General features: G+C 43.2%; 19 non-coding genes across 19 annotated transcripts; all 19 read left to right on the plus strand.

Annotated features, from left to right (window-relative positions):
- Positions 1 to 638: 638 nt before the first annotated feature.
- On the plus strand, positions 639 to 757 carry LOC142516626 (5S ribosomal RNA). The gene has a single exon (XR_012812411.1). It is a non-coding gene; the product is annotated as a 5S ribosomal RNA (ribosomal RNA).
- Positions 758 to 1,440: 683 nt separating this feature from the next.
- On the plus strand, positions 1,441 to 1,561 carry LOC142508780 (5S ribosomal RNA). Its single transcript, XR_012806983.1, has one exon. It is a non-coding gene; the product is annotated as a 5S ribosomal RNA (ribosomal RNA).
- Positions 1,562 to 2,242: 681 nt separating this feature from the next.
- On the plus strand, positions 2,243 to 2,362 carry LOC142517283 (5S ribosomal RNA). Its single transcript, XR_012813037.1, has one exon. It is a non-coding gene; the product is annotated as a 5S ribosomal RNA (ribosomal RNA).
- A 1,081-nt stretch (positions 2,363 to 3,443) lies between these two features.
- Positions 3,444 to 3,562, plus strand: LOC142514922 (5S ribosomal RNA). Its single transcript, XR_012810794.1, has one exon. It is a non-coding gene; the product is annotated as a 5S ribosomal RNA (ribosomal RNA).
- Positions 3,563 to 4,785: 1,223 nt separating this feature from the next.
- Positions 4,786 to 4,904, plus strand: LOC142509758 (5S ribosomal RNA). The gene has a single exon (XR_012807914.1). It is a non-coding gene; the product is annotated as a 5S ribosomal RNA (ribosomal RNA).
- A 682-nt stretch (positions 4,905 to 5,586) lies between these two features.
- On the plus strand, positions 5,587 to 5,705 carry LOC142509817 (5S ribosomal RNA). The gene has a single exon (XR_012807968.1). It is a non-coding gene; the product is annotated as a 5S ribosomal RNA (ribosomal RNA).
- A 683-nt stretch (positions 5,706 to 6,388) lies between these two features.
- Positions 6,389 to 6,507, plus strand: LOC142507026 (5S ribosomal RNA). Its single transcript, XR_012805293.1, has one exon. It is a non-coding gene; the product is annotated as a 5S ribosomal RNA (ribosomal RNA).
- Positions 6,508 to 7,192: 685 nt separating this feature from the next.
- Positions 7,193 to 7,311, plus strand: LOC142515779 (5S ribosomal RNA). Its single transcript, XR_012811605.1, has one exon. It is a non-coding gene; the product is annotated as a 5S ribosomal RNA (ribosomal RNA).
- A 683-nt stretch (positions 7,312 to 7,994) lies between these two features.
- LOC142517260 (5S ribosomal RNA) lies at positions 7,995 to 8,114 on the plus strand. The gene has a single exon (XR_012813014.1). It is a non-coding gene; the product is annotated as a 5S ribosomal RNA (ribosomal RNA).
- A 682-nt stretch (positions 8,115 to 8,796) lies between these two features.
- On the plus strand, positions 8,797 to 8,914 carry LOC142515646 (5S ribosomal RNA). Its single transcript, XR_012811480.1, has one exon. It is a non-coding gene; the product is annotated as a 5S ribosomal RNA (ribosomal RNA).
- A 1,081-nt stretch (positions 8,915 to 9,995) lies between these two features.
- On the plus strand, positions 9,996 to 10,114 carry LOC142514923 (5S ribosomal RNA). The gene has a single exon (XR_012810795.1). It is a non-coding gene; the product is annotated as a 5S ribosomal RNA (ribosomal RNA).
- A 1,223-nt stretch (positions 10,115 to 11,337) lies between these two features.
- Positions 11,338 to 11,456, plus strand: LOC142509759 (5S ribosomal RNA). Its single transcript, XR_012807915.1, has one exon. It is a non-coding gene; the product is annotated as a 5S ribosomal RNA (ribosomal RNA).
- A 682-nt stretch (positions 11,457 to 12,138) lies between these two features.
- Positions 12,139 to 12,257, plus strand: LOC142510407 (5S ribosomal RNA). Its single transcript, XR_012808519.1, has one exon. It is a non-coding gene; the product is annotated as a 5S ribosomal RNA (ribosomal RNA).
- A 683-nt stretch (positions 12,258 to 12,940) lies between these two features.
- LOC142515654 (5S ribosomal RNA) lies at positions 12,941 to 13,059 on the plus strand. The gene has a single exon (XR_012811488.1). It is a non-coding gene; the product is annotated as a 5S ribosomal RNA (ribosomal RNA).
- A 684-nt stretch (positions 13,060 to 13,743) lies between these two features.
- Positions 13,744 to 13,861, plus strand: LOC142507164 (5S ribosomal RNA). The gene has a single exon (XR_012805426.1). It is a non-coding gene; the product is annotated as a 5S ribosomal RNA (ribosomal RNA).
- A 683-nt stretch (positions 13,862 to 14,544) lies between these two features.
- On the plus strand, positions 14,545 to 14,664 carry LOC142517261 (5S ribosomal RNA). The gene has a single exon (XR_012813015.1). It is a non-coding gene; the product is annotated as a 5S ribosomal RNA (ribosomal RNA).
- Positions 14,665 to 15,358: 694 nt separating this feature from the next.
- LOC142510058 (5S ribosomal RNA) lies at positions 15,359 to 15,477 on the plus strand. The gene has a single exon (XR_012808196.1). It is a non-coding gene; the product is annotated as a 5S ribosomal RNA (ribosomal RNA).
- Positions 15,478 to 16,513: 1,036 nt separating this feature from the next.
- On the plus strand, positions 16,514 to 16,632 carry LOC142509454 (5S ribosomal RNA). Its single transcript, XR_012807627.1, has one exon. It is a non-coding gene; the product is annotated as a 5S ribosomal RNA (ribosomal RNA).
- Positions 16,633 to 17,315: 683 nt separating this feature from the next.
- LOC142509586 (5S ribosomal RNA) lies at positions 17,316 to 17,434 on the plus strand. Its single transcript, XR_012807753.1, has one exon. It is a non-coding gene; the product is annotated as a 5S ribosomal RNA (ribosomal RNA).
- The last annotated feature ends 674 nt before the right edge of the window (positions 17,435 to 18,108 follow it).

Here is an 18,108-nt window from a genome sequence, read left to right on the forward strand (position 1 = left end):
GGCTCAAATCATCTGAATCTCAATCGGGACCAGATAAGACATGTGAAATGAAAGTAGCTCGGGCACTGCCGGATTTGGACAAAATTGTAGGCTAATTTTATTGTAAACGGGCAAACGGACGAGACTCATTGCTATGCAATGAGATGACGAGATTTTAGCCGAATTCCTTCTCTAAGACCCTCTAATTTGCGATTTACCGCTTCTGTTAAGTTTTCGTTTCCTCGAGAAATCCGCTTAGGAAGTTCGAAATTCGATTCCGGTTCCATTTTATCGTATCCCAGGCATAATAATAGCTTTACATTCGTTATTTCCTTCTTCTTATTTTTTTTTCTATTTTCTGGGAACATTTATCGATTTTTGTTGTCGTGAACATGTTCTGTGCGGAAGGGTATGACGCATATAACTCCGGAGACGGTTAACTCATTAAAAACAATTATTTCGACTATTTTATCCATAATTTACGTAAACGGTCGCGACACGAGGTCTTCCCACGGAGGTCACCCATCCTACCTCTGCCATCGCGTCAGAACGATTAACTTCATGGTTATGATTGGGCGAGGGCAGTGCCGCGTGTTGTCCATCGCCGCCCGCTCCACACGTACTCGAGGGATATAAGAATAAACATCCCACTCAATGTCGGGTGCGATCATACCAGCACTAATGCACCGGATCCCATCTTAACTCCGAAGTCAAGCGTGCTTGGGCGAGAGCTGTATTAGGATGGGTGACCCCCTGGGAAGTCCTCGTGTTGCACCCCTTTTCGTGTTTTTCTATTTTTGATTACTTTTTGACAGACGATTTTCGGCTTAAATCATCTGAATCTCGATCGGGACCAGATAAGACATGTGAAATGAAAGTAGCTCGGGCACTGCCAGATTTTGACAAAATTGTAGGCTAATTTGATTGTAAACGGGCAAACAGACGAGACTCATTACTACGCAATGAGCTGACGAGATTTTAGCCGAATTCCTTTTCTAAGACCCTCTAATTTGCGATTTACCGCTTCTGTTAAGTTTTCGTTTCCTCAAGAAATCCGCTTAGGAAGTTCGAAATTCGATTCCGGTTCCATTCTATCGTATCCCAGGCATAATAATAGCTTTATATTCGTTATTTCCTTCTTCTTATTTTTTTTTCTATTTTCTGTGAACATTTATCGATTTTTGTTGTCGTGAGCCGGTTCTGTGCGGAAGGGTATGACGCAGATTACTCGGAGACGGTTAACTCATTAAAAACAATTATTTCGACTGTTTTATCCATAATTTACGTAAACGGTCGCGACACGAGGTCTTCCCAGGGAGGTTACCCATCCTAGCTCCGCCATCGCGCCTGAACGCTTAACTTCATGGTTATGATTGGGCGAGAGCAGTGCCGCGTGTTGTACATCGCCGCCCGCTCCACACGTACTCAATGGATATAAGAATAAACATCCCACTCAATGTCGCGTGCGATTATACTAGCACTAATGCACCGGATCCCATCAGAACTCCGAAGTTAAGCAGCGTGCTTGGGCGAGAGCAGTTCTAGGATGGGTGACCCCCTGGGAGTCCTCGTGTTGCACCCTTTTTGTGTTTTTCTATTTTTGATTACTTTTTGACAGACGATTTTCGGCTTAAATCATCTGAATATCGATCGGGACCAGATAAGACATGTGAAATGAAAGTAGCTCGGGCACTGCCGGATTTAGACAAAATTGTAGGCTAATTTGATTGTAAACGGGCAAACGGACGAGACTCATTACTACGCAATGAGTTGACGAGATTTTAGCTGAATTCCTTTTCTAAGACCCTCTAATTTGCGATTTACCGCTTCTGTTAAGCTTTCGTTTCCTCGAGAAATCCGCTTAGGAAGTTCGAAATTCGATTCCGTTTCCATTTTATCGTATCCCAGGCATAATAATAGCTTTACATTCGTTATTTCCTTCTTCTTATTTTTTTTCTATTTTCTGTGAACATTTATCGATTTTTGTTGTCGTGAGCCGGTTCTGTGCGGATGGGTATGACGCAGATTACTCCAGAGACGGTTAACTCATTAAAAATAATATTTCGACTGTTTTATCCATAATTTACGTAAACGGTCGCAACACGAGGTCTTCCCAGGGAGGTCACCCATCCTAGCTCTGCCATCGCGCCAGAACGCTTAACTTCATGGTTATGATTGGGCGAGAGCAGTGCCGCGTGTTGTCCATCGCCGCCCGCTCCACACTTACTCGAGGGATATAAGAATAAACATCCCACTCAATGTCGGGTGCGATCATACCAGTACTAATGCACCGGATCCCATCAGAACTCCGAAGTTAAGCGTGCTTGGGCGAGAGCAGTAATAGGATGGGTGACCCCCTGAGAAAGTCCTCGTGTTTCACCCCTTTTCGTGTTTTTCTATTTTTGATTACTTGTTGGCAGACGATTTTTGGCTCAAATCATCTGAATCTCGATCGGGATCAGATAAGACATGTGAAATGAAAGTAGCTCGGGCACTGCCGGATTTGGACAAAATTGTAGGCCAATTTAATTGTAAACGGGCAAACGGACGAGACTCATTCCTACGCAATGAGCTGACGAGATTTAAGCCGAATTCGTTCTCTAAGACCCTCTAATTTTTGATTTACCGCTTCTGTTAAGTTTTCGTTTCCTCGAGAAATCCGCTTAGGAAGTTCGAAATTCGATTCCGATTTTATTTTGTCGTATTCCAGACATAATAATAGCTTTACATTCGTTATTTCCTTTTTCTTATTTTTTTCTATTTTCTGGGAAAAATTATCGATTTTTGTTGTCGTGAGCCAGTTCTGTGCGGAAGGGTATGACCCAGATTACTCCAGAGACGGTTAACTCATTAAAAACAATTATTTCGACTAAAATCAACGTAGCTCGGGCACTGCCGGATTTGGACAAAATTGTAGGCTAATTTGATTGTAAACGGGCAAACGAACGAGACTCGTTACTCCGCAATGAGCTGGTGAGATTTTAGCCGAATTCCTTCTTTAAGACCCTCTAATTTGCGATTTTCCGCTTCTGTTGAGCTTTCGTTTCCTCGAGAAATCCGCTTAGGAAGTTCGAAATTCGATTCCGGTTCCATTTTATCGTATCCCAGGCATAATAATAGCTTTACATTCGCTATTTCCTTCTTTTTATTTTTTTTTCTATTTTCTGAGGACATTTATCGATTTTTGTTGTCGTGAGCCGGTTCTGTGCGGAAGGGTATGACGCAGATTACTCCGGAGACGGATAACTCATTAAAAACAATTATTTGACTGTTTTATCCATAATTTACGAAAACGGTCGCATCACGAGGTCTTCCCAGGGAGGTCACCTATCCTAGCTCTGCCATCGCGCCAGAACGCTTAACTTCATGGTTATGATTGGGCGAGAGCAGTGCCGCGTGTTGTCCATCGCCGCTCGCTCCACACGTACTCGAGGGATATAAGAATAAACATCCCACTCAATGTCGGGTGCTATCATACCAGCACTAATGCACCGGATCCCATCATAACTCCGAAGTTAAGCGTGCTTGGGCGAGAGCAGTACTAGGGTGGGTGACCCCCTGGGAAGTCCTCGTGTTGCACCCTTTTTCGTGTTTTTCTATTTTTGATTACTTGTTGACAGACGATTTTCGGCTCAAATCATCTGAATCTCGATCGGGACCAGATATGACATGTGAAATCAACGTAGCTCGGGCACTGCCGGATTTGGACAAAATTGTAGGCTAATTTGATTGTAAACGGGCAAACGAACAAGACTCATTACTACGCAATGAGCTGACGAGATTTTAGCCGAATTTCTTCTCTAAGACCCTCTAATTTGCGATTTACCGCTTATGTTAAGCTTTCGTTTCTTCGAGAAATCCGCTTAGGATGTTCTAAATTCGATTCCGGTTCCATTTTATCGTATCCCAGGCATAATAATAGCTTTACATTCGCTATTTCTTCTTCTTAATTTTTTTCTATTTTCTGGGAACATTTATCGATTTTTGTTGTCGTGAGCCGGTACTGTGCGGAAGGGTATGACACAGATTACTCCGGAGACGGTTAACTCATTAAAAACAATTATTTCAACTGTTTTATCCATAATTTATGTAAACGGTCGCGACACGTGGTCTTCCCAGGGAGGTCACCCATGGGAAATCAACGTAGCTCAGGCACTGCCTGATTTGGACAGACGATTTTCGACTCAAATCATCTGAATCTCGATCGTGAACAAATAAGACATGGGAAATCAACGTAGCTCGGGCACTGCCTGATTTGGACAAAATTGTAGGTTAATTTTATTGTAACAGGGCAAACGAACGAGACTCATTAATCCGCAATGAGCTGACGAGATTTTAGCCGAATTCCTTCTCTAAATTCGATTCCGGTTCTATTTAAGCTTCCATTTCCTCGAGAAATCCGCTTAGCCAGTTCGAAATTCGATTCCGGTTCTATTTTATCGTATCCCTGGCATAATAATAGCTTTACATTCGCTATTTTCTTCTTCTTATTTTTTTTCATTTTTCTGGGAACATTTAGCGATTTTTGTTGTCGTTAGCCAGCTCTGTGCGGAAGGGTATGACGCAGATTACTCCGGAGACGGTTAACTCATTAAAAACAATTATTTCGACTGTTTTTCCCATAATTTACGCAAATGGTTGCGACACGAGGACTTCCCAGGGAGGTCACCCATCCTAGCTCTGCCATCGCGCCAGAACGCTTAACGTCAGGGTTATGATTGGGCGAGAGCAGTGCCGCGTGTTGTCCATCGCCGCCCGCTCCATACGTACTCGAGGGTTATTAGAATATACATCCAACTCAAGGTCGGGTGCGATCATACCAGCACCAATGCACCAGATCCCATTAGAACTCCGAAGTTAAGCGTGCTTGAACGAGAGCAGTACTATGATGGGTGAACCCCAGGGAAGTCCTCGTGTTGCACACTTTTTCGTCTTTTTCTATTTTTGATTACTTGTTGACAGACTATTTTCGGCTCAAATCATCTGAATCTGGATCGGGACCAGATAAGACATGAGAAATCAACGTAGCTCGGGCACTGCCGGATTTGGACAAAATTGTAGGCTAATTTGATTGTAAACGGGCAAACGACAGAGACTCTTTACTACGCAATGAGCTGACGAGATTTTAGCCGAATTCCTTCTCTAAGACCCACTAATTTGAGATTTACCGCTTCTGTTAAGCTTCCGTTTCCTCGAGAAATCCGCTTAGGAAGTTTTAAATTCGATTCCGGTTCCATTTTATCGTATCCCAGGCATAATAATAGCTTTACATTCGCTATTTCTTCTTCTTATTTTTTTTCTATTTTCTGGGAACATTTATCGATTTTTGTTGTCGTGAGCCGGTACTGTGCGGAAGGGTATGACACAGATTACTCCGGAGACGGTTAACTCATTAAAAACAATTATTTCTACTGTTTTATCCATAATTTATGTAAACGGTCGCGACACGTGGTCTTCCCAGGAAGGTCACCCATCCTAGCACTGCCATCGCGCCAGAACGCTTAACTTCATGGTTATGATTGGGCGAGAGCAGTGCCGCGTGTTGTCCATCGCCGCCCGCTCCACACGTACTTAATGGATATAAGAATAAACATCCCACTCAATCTCTGGTGCGATCATACCAGCACTAATGCACCAGATCCCATCATAACTCTGAAGTTAAGCGTGCTTGGGAGAGAGCAGTACTAGGATGGGTGACCCCCTGTGAAGTCCTCGTGTTGTACACCTTTTCGTGTTTTTCTATTTTTGATTACTTGTTGACGGACGATTTTCGGCTCAAATCATCTGAAACTCGATAAGGACCAAATAAGACATGTGAAATCAGCGTAGCTCGGGTACTGCCGGATTTGGACAAAATAGTAGGCTAATTTTATTGTAAACGGACAAACGGACGAGACTCATTACTCCGCAAAGTGCTCACGAGATTTTAGCTAAATTTCTTTTCTAAGACCCTCTAATTTGCGATTTATTGCTTTTGTTAATGTTCCGTTTCCTCGAGAAATCCGCTAAGAAAGTTCGAAATTCGATTCCGGTTCCATTTTAACGTATCCCAGGCATAAAAATAGCTTTACATTCACTATTTCCTTCTTCTTATTATTTTTCTATTTTCTTGGAACATTTAGCGATTTTTGTTGTAGTGAGCCGGTTCTGTGCGGAAGGTTATGACGCAGATTACTCCGGAGATGGTTAACTCATTAAAAACAATTATTTCGACTGTTTTAGCTATAATTTACGTAAATGGTCGCGACACGAGGACATCCCAGGGAGGTCACCCATCCTAGCTCTGCCATCGCGACAGAACACTTAACTTCATGGTTCTGAATGGGCGAGAGCAGTGCCGTGTGTTGTCCATCGCCGCCCGCACCACAGGTACTCGAGGGATATAAGAATAAACATCCCACTCAATGTCGGGTGCGATCATACCAGCACTAATGCTTCGGATCCCATCAGAACTCCGAAGTTAAGTATGCTTGGGCGAGAGCAGTACTAGGATGGTTGACCCCCTGGAAAGTCCTCGTGTTGCATCCCTTTTCGTGCTTTTCTATTTTTGATTACTTGTTGACAGACGATTTTCGGATCAAATCATCTGAATCTCGATCGGGACCAGATAAGACTTGTAAAATCAACGTAGCTCGGGCACTGCAGGATTTGGACAAAATTTTAGGCTAGTTTGATTGTAAACGGGCAAACGAACTAGACTCATTAGTACGCAATGAGCTGACGAGATTTTAGCCGAATTCCTTGTGTAAGACCCTCTAATTTGCGATTCACTGCTTCAGTTAAGATTTCGTTTCCTCGAGAAATCCGCTTAGGAAGTTTGAAATTCGATTCCGGTTCCATTTTATCGTATCCTAGGTTTATAATAATAGCTTTACATTCCCTATTTCCTTCTTCTTATTTTTTTCCTATTTTCTGCGAACATTTAGCGATTTTTGTTCTCGTGAGCCGGTTCTGTGCGGAAGGGTATGACACATATTACTCCGGGGACGGTTAACTCATTAAAAACAATTATTTCGACTGTTTTATCCATAATTTACGTAAACGGTCGCGACACGAGGTCTTCCCAGGGAGGTCACCCATCCTAGCTCTGCCATCGCGCCAGAACGCTTAACTTCCTGGTTATGATTGGGCGAGATCAGTGCCGCATGTTGTCCATCGTCGCCCGCTCCACACGTACTCGAGGGATATAAGAATAAACATCCCACTCAATGTCGGGTGCGATCATACTAGCACTAATGCTCCGGATCCCATCAGAACTCGGAAGTTAAGCGTGCTTGGGCGAGAGCAGTACTAGGATGGGTGACCCCCTGGAAAGTCCTCGTGTTGCACCCCTATTTGTGTTTTTCTATTTTTTATTAATTTTTGACATATGATTTTCGGCTCAAATCATCTGAATCTCGATCGGGACAAGATAAGACGTGTGAAATCAACGTAACTCGTGCACTGCCAGATTTGGACAAAATTGTAGGCTAATTTGATTGTAAACGGGCAAACAAACGAGACTCATTACTCCGCAATGAGCTGGCGAGATTTTAGCCGAATTTCTTCTCTAAGACCCTCTAATTTGCGATTTTCCGCTTCTGTTAAGCTTTCGTTTCCTCGAGAAATCCGCTTAAGAAGTACGAAATTCGATTCCTGTTCCATTTTATCGGATCTCAGGCATAATAATAGCTTTACATTCGCTATTTTCTTCTTATTATTTTTTTTTCTATTTTCTGGGAACATTTAGCGATTTTTGTTGTCGTGAACCGGTTCTGTACTGAAGGGTATGACGCAGATTACTCCGGAGACGGTTAACTCATTAAAAACAATTATTTCGACTGTTTTAGCCCTAATTTACGTAAACGGTCGCGACACGAGGATTTCCCAGGGAGGTCACCCATCCTAGCTCTGCCATCGCTCCAGAACGCTAACTTCATGGTTCTGATTGGGCGAGAGTACTGCCGCGTGTTGTCCATCGCCGCCCGCTCCACACGTACTCGAGGGATATAAGAATAAACATCCCACTCAATGTCGGGTGCCATCATACCAGCACTAATGCCCCGGATCCCATCAGAACTGCGAAGTTAAGCGTGCTTGGGCGAGAGCAGTACTAGAATGGGTGACCCCCTGGGAAGTCCTCGTGTTGGCACCCCTTTTCGTGTTTTTCTATTTTTGATTTCTTGTTGACAGACGATTTTCGGCTCAAATCATCTGAATCTCGATCTGGATCAGATAAGACATGTGAAATCAACGTAGCTCGGGCACTGCCGGATTTGGACAAAATTGTAGCCTAATTTTATTGTAAACAGGCAACAAAACGAGACTAATTACTCCGCAATGAGCTGACGAGATTTTAGCCGAATTTCTTCTCTAATACTCTCTAATTTGCGATTTTCTGCTTCTGTTAAGCTTTCGTTTCTTTGAGAAATCCGCTTAGGAAGTTCGAAATTCGATTCCGACTCCATTTTATCGTATCCCAGGCATAATAATAGCTTTACATTCGTTATTTCCTTCTTCTTACTTTTTTTTCTATTTTCTGTGAACATTTATCGATTTTTGTTGTCGTGAGCCGGTTCTGTGCGGAAGGGTATGACGCAGATTACTCCGGAGACGGTTAACTCATTAAAAACAATATTTCGACTGTTTTATCCATAATTTACGTAAACGGTCGCGACACGAGGTCTTACCAGGGAGCTCACCCATCCTAGCTCTGCCATCGCGCCAGAACGCTAACTTCATGGTTCTGATTGGGCGAGAGTACTACCGCGTGTTGTCCATCGCCGCCCGCTCCACACGTACTCGAGGGATATAAGAATAAACATCCCACCTAATGTCGGGTGCGATCATACCAGCACTAATGCACCGGATCTCATCAGAACTCCGAAGTTAAGCGTGCTTGAGCGAGAGCAGTACTAGGATGGGTGACCCCCTGGAAGTCCTCGTGTTGCACCCTTTTTTGTGTTTTTCTATTTTTGATTATTTGTTGACAGACGATTTTTGGCTCAAATCATCTGAATCTCTATCGTGACCAGATAAGACATGTGAAATGAAAGTAGCTCGGGCAGTGCCGGATTTGGACAAAATTGTAGGCCAATTTAATTGTAAACGGGCAAACGGACGAGACTCATTACTACGCAATGAGCTGACGAGATTTTAGCCGAATTCGTTCTCTAAGACCCTCTAATTTTTGATTTACCGCTTCTGTTAAGCTTTCGTTTCCTCGAGAAATCCGCTTAGGAAGTTCGAAATTCGATTCCGATTTTATTTTGTCGTATCCCAGGCATAATAATAGCTTTACATTCGTTATTTCCTTTTTCTTATTTTTTTCTATTTTCTGGGAAAAATTATCGATTTTTGTTGTCGTGAGCCGGTTCTGTGCGGAAGGGTATGACCCAGATTACTCCGGAGACGGTTAACTCATTAAAAACAATTATTTCGACTGAAATCAACGTAGCTCGGGCACTGCCGGATTTGGACAAAATTGTAGGCTAATTTGATTGTAAACGGGCAAACGAACGAGACTCGTTACTCCGCAATGAGCTGGTGAGATTTTAGCCGAATTCCTTCTCTAAGACCCTCTAATTTGCGATTTTCCGCTTCTGTTGAGCTTTCGTTTCCTCGAGAAATCCGCTTAGGAAGTTCGAAATTCGATTCCGGTTCCATTTTATCGTATCCCAGGCATAATAATAGCTTTACATTCGCTATTTCCTTCTTTTTATTTTTTTTTCTATTTTCTGAGGACATTTATCGATTTTTGTTGTCGTGAGCCGGTTCTGTGCGGAAGGGTATGACGCAGATTACTCCGGAGACGGATAACTCATTAAAAACAATTATTTGACTGTTTTATCCATAATTTACGTAAACGGTCGCATCACGAGGTCTTCCCAGGGAGGTCACCTATCCTAGCTCTGCCATCGCGCCAGAACGCTTAACTTCATGGTTATGATTGGGCGAGAGCAGTGCCGCGTGTTGTCCATCGCCGCTCGCTCCACACGTACTCGAGGGATATAAGAATAAACATCCCACTCAATGTCGGGTGCTATCATACCAGCACTAATGCACCGGATCCCATCATAACTCCGAAGTTAAGCGTGCTTGGGCGAGAGCAGTACTAGGGTGGGTGACCCCCTGGGAAGTCCTCGTGTTGCACCCTTTTTCGTGTTTTTCTATTTTTGATTACTTGTTGACAGACGATTTTCGGCTCAAATCATCTGAATCTCGATCGGGACCAGATATGACATGTGAAATCAACGTAGCTCGGGCACTGCCGGATTTGGACAAAATTGTAGGCTAATTTGATTGTAAACGAGCAAACGAACAAGACTCATTACTACGCAATGAGCTGACGAGATTTTAGCCGAATTTCTTCTCTAAGACCCTCTAATTTGCGATTTACCGCTTCTGTTAAGCTTTCGTTTCTTCGAGAAATCCGCTTAGGATGTTCTAAATTCGATTCCGGTTCCATTTTATCGTATCCCAGGCATAATAATAGCTTTACATTCGCTATTTCTTCTTCTTAATTTTTTTCTATTTTCTGGGAACATTTATCGATTTTTGTTGTCGTGAGCCGGTACTGTGCGGAAGGGTATGACACAGATTACTTCGGAGACGGTTAACTCATTAAAAACAATTATTTCAACTGTTTTATCCATAATTTATGTAAACGGTCGCGACACGTGGTCTTCCCAGGGAGGTCACCCATGGGAAATCAACGTAGCTCAGGCATTGCCTGATTTGGACAGACGATTTTCGACTCAAATCATCTGAATCTCGATCGTGAACAAATAAGACATGGGAAATCAACGTAGCTCGAGCACTGCCTGATTTGGACAAAATTGTAAGTTAATTTTATTGTAACAGGGCAAACGAACGAGACTCATTAATCCGCAATGAGCTGACGAGATTTTAGCCGAATTCCTTCTCTAAATTCGATTCCGGTTCTATTTAAGCTTCCATTTCCTCGAGAAATCCGCTTAGCCAGTTCGAAATTCGATTCCGGTTCTATTTTATCGTATCCCTGGCATAATAATAGCTTTACATTCGCTATTTTCTTCTTCTTATTTTTTTTCATTTTTCTGGGAACATTTAGCGATTTTTGTTGTCGTTAGCCAACTCTGTGCGGAAGGGTATGACGCAGATTACTCCGGAGACGGTTAACTCATTAAAAACAATTATTTCGACTGTTTTTCCCATAATTTACGCAAATGGTTGCGACACGAGGACTTCCCAGGGAGGTCACCCATCCTAGCTCAGCCATCGCGCCAGAACGCTTAACGTCAGGGTTATGATTGGGCGAGAGCAGTGCCGCGTGTTGTCCATCGCCGCCCGCTCCATACGTACTCGAGGGTTATTAGAATATACATCCAACTCAAGGTCGGGTGCGATCATACCAGCACCAATGCACCAGATCCCATTAGAACTCCGAAGTTAAGCGTGCTTGAACGAGAGCAGTACTATGATGGGTGAACCCCAGGGAAGTCCTCGTGTTGCACACTTTTTCGTCTTTTTCTATTTTTGATTACTTGTTGACAGACTATTTTCGGCTCAAATCATCTGAATCTGGATCGGGACCAGATAAGACATGAGAAATCAACGTAGCTCGGGCACTGCCGGATTTGGACAAAATTGTAGGCTAATTTGATTGTAAACGGGCAAACGACAGAGACTCTTTACTACGCAATGAGCTGACGAGATTTTAGCCGAATTCCTTCTCTAAGACCCACTAATTTGCGATTTACCGCTTCTGTTAAGCTTCCGTTTCCTCGAGAAATCCGCTTAGGAAGTTCTAAATTCGATTCCGGTTCCATTTTATCGTATCCCAGGCATAATAATAGCTTTACATTCGCTATTTCTTCTTCTTATTTTTTTTCTATTTTCTGGGAACATTTATCGATTTTTGTTGTCGTGAGCCGGTACTGTGCGGAAGGGTATGACACAGATTACTCCGGAGACGGTTAACTCATTAAAAACAATTATTTCTACTGTTTTATCCATAATTTATGTAAACGGTCGCGACACGTGGTCTTCCCAGGGAGGTCACCCATCCTAGCACTGCCATCGCGCCAGAACGCTTAACTTCATGGTTATGATTGGGCGAGAGCAGTGCCGCGTGTTGTCCATCGCCGCCCGCTCCACACGTACTTAAGGGATATAAGAATAAACATCCCACTCAATGTCTGGTGCGATCATACCAGCACTAATGCACCGGATCCCATCATAACTCTGAAGTTAAGCGTGCTTGGGAGAGAGCAGTACTAGGATGGGTGACCCCCTGTGAAGTCCTCGTGTTGTACACCTTTTCGTGTTTTTCTATTTTTGATTACTTGTTGACGGACGATTTTCGGCTCAAATCATCTGAAACTTGATAAGGACCAAATAAGACATGTGAAATCAGCGTAGCTCGGGTACTGCCGGATTTGGACAAAATAGTAGGCTAATTTTATTGTAAACGGACAAACGGACGAGACTCATTACTCCGCAAAGTGCTCGCGAGATTTTAGCTAAATTTCTTCTCTAAGACCCTCTAATTTGCGATTTATTGCTTCTGTTAATGTTCCGTTTCCTCGAGAAATCCGCTAAGAAAGTTCGAAATTCGATTCCGGTTCCATTTTAACGTATCCCAGGCATAAAAATAGCTTTACATTCACTATTTCCTTCTTCTTATTATTTTTCTATTTTCTGGGAACATTTAGCGATTTTTGTTGTAGTGAGCCGGTTCTGTGCGGAAGGTTATGACGCAGATTACTCCGGAGATGGTTAACTCATTAAAAACAATTATTTCGACTGTTTTAGCTATAATTTACGTAAACGGTCGCGACACGAGGACATCCCAGGGAGGTCACCCATCCTAGCTCTGCCATCGCGACAGAACACTTAACTTCATGGTTCTGAATGGGCGAGAGCAGTGCCGTGTGTTGTCCATCGCCGCCCGCACCACAGGTACTCGAGGGATATAAGAATAAACATCCCACTCAATGTCGGGTGCGATCATACCAGCACTAATGCTTCGGATCCCATCAGAACTCCGAAGTTAAGCATGCTTGGGCGAGAGCAGTACTAGGATGGTTGACCCCCTGGGAAGTCCTCGTGTTGCATCCCTTTTCGTGCTTTTCTATTTTTGATTACTTGTTGACAGACGATTTTCGGATCAAATCATCTGAATCTCGATCGGGACCAGATAAGACTTGTAAAATCAACGTAGCTCGGGCACTGCAGGATTTGGACAAAATTTTAGGCTAGTTTGATTGTAAACGGGCAAACGAACGAGACTCATTAGTACGCAATGAGCTGACGAGATTTTAGCCGAATTCCTTGTGTAAGACCCTCTAATTTGCGATTCACTGCTTCAGTTAAGATTTCGTTTCCTCGAGAATCCGCTTAGGAAGTTTGAAATTCGATTCCGGTTCCATTTTATCGTATCTTAGGTTTATAATAATAGCTTTACATTCGCTATTTCCTTCTTCTTATTTTTTTCCTATTTTCTGCGAACATTTAGCGATTTTTGTTCTCGTGAGCCGGTTATGTGCGGAAGGGTATGACACATATTACTCCGGGGACGGTTAACTCATTAAAAACAATTATTTCGACTGTTTTATCCATAATTTACATAAACGGTCGCGACACGAGGTCTTCCCAGGGAGGTCACCCATCCTAGCTCTGCCATCGTGACAGAACGCTTTACTTCCTGGTTATGATTGGGCGAGATCAGTTCCGCATGTTGTCCATCGTCGCCCGCTCCACACGTACTCGAGGGATATAAGAATAAACATCCCACTCAATGTCGGGTGCGATCATACTAGCACTAATGCTCCGGATCCCATCAGAACTCGGAAGTTAAGCGTGCTTGGGCGAGAGCAGTACTAGGATGGGTGACCCCTCGAAAGTCCTCGTGTTGCACCCCTATTTGTGTTTTTCTATTTTTTATTAATTTTTGACATATGATTTTCGGCTCAAATCATCTGAATCTCGATCGGGACCAGATAAGACGTGTGAAATCAACGTAACTCGTGCACTGCCGGATTTGGACAAAATTGTAGGCTAATTTGATTGTAAACGGGCAAACAAACGAGACTCATTACTCCGCAATGAGCTGGCGAGATTTTAGCCGAATTCCTTCTCTAAGACCCTCTAATTTGCGATTTTCCGCTTCTGTTAAGCTTTCGTTTCCTCGAGAAATCCGCTTAAGAAGTACGAAATTCGATTCCTGTTCCATTTTATCGGATCTCAGGCATAATAATAGCTTTACATTCGCTATTTTCTTCTTATTATTTTTTTTTCTATTTTCTGGGAACATTTAGCGATTTTTGTTGTCGTGAACCGGTTCTGTACTGAAGGGTATGACGCAGATTACTCCGGAGACGGTTAACTCATTAAAAACAATTATTTCGACTGTTTTAGCCCTAATTTACGTAAACGGTCGCGACACGAGGATTTCCCAGGGAGGTCACCCATCCTAGCTCTGCCATCGCTCCAGAACGCTAACTTCATGGTTCTGATTGGGCGAGAGTACTGCCGCGTGTTGTCCATCGCCGCCCGCTCCACACGTACTCGAGGGATATAAGAATAAACATCCCACTCAATGTCGGGTGCCATCATACCAGCACTAATGCCCCGGATCCCATCAGAACTGCGAAGTTAAGCGTGCTTGGGCGAGAGCAGTACTAGAATGGGTGACCCCCTGGGAAGTCCTCGTGTTGGCACCCCTTTTCGTGTTTTTCTATTTTTGATTTCTTGTTGACAGACGATTTTCGGCTCAAATCATCTGAATCTCGATCTGGATCAGATAAGACATGTGAAATCAACGTAGCTCGGGCACTGCCGGATTTGGACAAAATTGTAGCCTAATTTTATTGTAAACGGGCAACAAAACGAGACTAATTACTCCGCAATGAGCTGACGAGATTTTAGCCGAATTTCTTCTCTAAGACTCTCTAATTTGCGATTTTTTGCTTCTGTTAAGCTTCCGTTTCCTCGAGAAATCCGCTTAGTAAGTTCGAAATTTGATTTCGGTTCCATTTTATCGTATCCCAGGCATAATAATAGCTTTACATTCACTATTTTCTTCTTCTTATTTTTTTTTCTATTTTCTGCGAACATTTAGCGATTTTTGTTGTCGTGAGCCGGTTCTGTGGTTCTGTGCGGAAGGGTATTATGTAGATTACTCCGGAGATGTTTAACTCATTATAAAAAATTATTTCGACTGTTTTATCCATAATTTACGTTAACGGTCGCGACACGAGGACTTCCCAAGGAGGACACCCATCCTAGCTCTCTGCCATCGCGCAAGAACGCTTAACTTCATGGTTATGATTGGGCGAGAGCAGTGCCGCGTGTTGTCCATTGCCGCCCGCTCCACACGTACTCGAGGGATATATTAATAAACATCCCACTCAATGTCGGGTGCTATCATACCAGCACTAATGCACCGGATCCCATCATAACTCCGAAGTTAAGCTTGCTTGGGAGAGAGCAGTACTAAGATGGGTGACCCCCTGGAAAGTCCTCGTATTGCACCCCTTTTCGTGTTTTTCTATTTTTGATTACTTGTTGACAGACGATTTTTGGCTCAAATCATCTGAATCTGGATCGGGACCAGATAAGACATGAGAAATCAACGTAGCTCGGGCAGTGCCGGATTTAGACAAAATTGTAGGCTAATTTGATTGTAAACGGGCAAACGAACAAGACTCATTACTACGTAATGAGCTGACGAGATTTTAGCCGAATTCCTTCTCTAAGACCCTCTAATTTGCGATTTACCGCTTCTGTTAAGCTTCCGTTTCCTCGAGAAATCCGCTTAGGAAGTTCTAAATTCGATTCCGGTTCCATTTTATCGTATCTCAGGCATAATAATAGCTTTACATTCGCTATTTCTTCTTCTTATTTTTTTTCTATTTTGTGGGAACATTTATCGATTTTTGTTGACGTGAGCCGGTTCTGTACGGAAGGGGGTATCATGCAGATTACTCCGGAGACGGTTAACTCATTAAAAATAATTATTTCGACTGTTTTATCCATAATTTACGTAAACGGTCGCGACACGAGGTCTTCCCAGGGAGGTCACCCATCCTAGCCGAATTCCTTCTCTAAGACTCTCTAATTTGCGATTTATCGCTTCTGTTAAGCTTCCGTTTCCTCGAGAAATCCGCTTAGTAAGTTCGAAATTCGATTTCGGTTCCATTTTATCGTATCCCAGGCATAATAATAGCTTTACATTCATATTTTCTTCTTCTTATTTTTTTTCTATTTTCTGCGAACATTTAGCGATTTTTGTTTTCGTGAGCCGGTTTTGTGCGGAAGGGTATTATGTAGATTACTCCGGAGACGTTTAACTCATTATAAACAATTATTTCGACTGTTTTATCCATAATTTACGTTAACGGTCGCGACACGAGGACTTCCCAAGGAGGACACCCATCCTAGCTCTCTGCCATCGCGCAAGAACGCTTAACTTCATGGCTCTTACTGGGCGAGAGCAGTGCCGCGTGTTGTCCATCGCCGCCCGCTCCACACGTACTTAAGCGATATAAGAATAAACATCCCACTCAATGTCGGGAGCGATCATACCAGCACTAATGCACCGGATCCCATCATAACTCCGAAGTTAAGCGTGCTTGGGAGAGAGCACTACTAGGATGGGTGACCCCCTGGAAAGTCCTCGTGTTGCACCCTTTTTCGTGTTTTTCTATTTTTGATTACTTGTTGACAAACGATTTTCGGCTCAAATCATCTGAATCTCGATCGGGACTAGATAAGACATGTGAAATCTGCATAGCTCGGGTACTGCCGGATTTGGACAAAATTGAAGCCTAATTTTATTATAAACGGGCAAACGATCGAGAATCATCACTCCGCAATGAGCTGGCGAGATTTTAGCCGAATTCTTTCTCTAAGACCCTCTAATTTGCGATTTTCCGCTTCTGTTAAGCTTCTGTTTTCTCGAGAAATCCGTTTAGGAAGTCCGAAATTCGATTCCGATTCCATTTTATCGTATCCCAGGAATAATAATAGCTTTACATTCGTTATTTTCTTCTAGTTATTTTTTTTCCTATTTTCTAGGAACATTTAGCAATTTTTGTTGTCGTGAGCCAGTTCTCTGCGGAAGGGTATAACGTAGATTACTCCGGAGACGGTTAACTCATTAAAAATAATTATTTCGACTATTTAGCCATAATTTACGTAAACGGTCGCGACACGAGGACTGCCCAAGGAGGTCACCCATCCTAGCTCTGCCATCGCGCCATAACGCTTAACTTCATGGTTCTGATTGGGCGAGAACAGTGCCGCGTGTTGTCCATCGCCGTCCGCTCCACACGTACTCGAAGGATATAATAATAAACATCCCACTCGATGTCGTGTGCGATCATACTAGCACTAATGCACCGGATCCCATAAGAACTCCGAAGTTAAGTGTGCTTGGCTGAGAGCAGTACTAGGATGGGTGACCCCATGGAAAGTCCTCGTGTTACACTCTTTTTCGTGTTTTTCAATTTTTGATTACTTTTGGACAGACGATTTTCGGCTCAAATCATCTGAATCTCGATCGGGACCAGATAAGACATGTGAAATCAACGTGGCTCGGGCACTGCTGGATTTGGACAAAATTGTAGGCTAATTCGATTGTGAACGGGCAAACGAACGAGACTCATTACTCCGCAATGAGCTGGCGAGATTTTAGCCGAATTCCTTCTCTAAGACCCTCTAATTTGCGATTTTCCGCTTCTGTTAAGCTTTCGTTTCCTCGAGAAATCCGCTTAGGAAGTCCGAAATTCGATCTGGTTCCATTTTATCGTATCCCAGGCATAATAATAGCTTTACATTCGCTATTTTCTTATTCTTATTCTTTTTCTATTTTCTGGGAACATTTAGCGATTTTTGTTGTCGTGAGCCGGTTCTGTGCAGAAGGGTATGTCGCATATTACTCCGGAGACGGTTAACTCATTAAAAAGAATTATTTCGACTGTTTTATCCAGAATTTACGTAAACGGTCGCGACAAGAGGACTTCCCAAGGAGGTCATCCATCCTAGCTCTGCCATTGCACCAGAACGCTTAACTTCATGGTTCTGATTGGGTGAGAGCAGTGCCGCGTGTTGTCCATAGCCGCCCGCTCAACACGAACTCGAGGGATATAAGAATAAACATCCCAC

Source organism: Primulina tabacum, chromosome 10 (genome assembly GCF_025594145.1).
Source record: "Primulina tabacum isolate GXHZ01 chromosome 10, ASM2559414v2, whole genome shotgun sequence".
NCBI classification, from domain to species: Eukaryota; Viridiplantae; Streptophyta; class Magnoliopsida; order Lamiales; family Gesneriaceae; genus Primulina; species Primulina tabacum.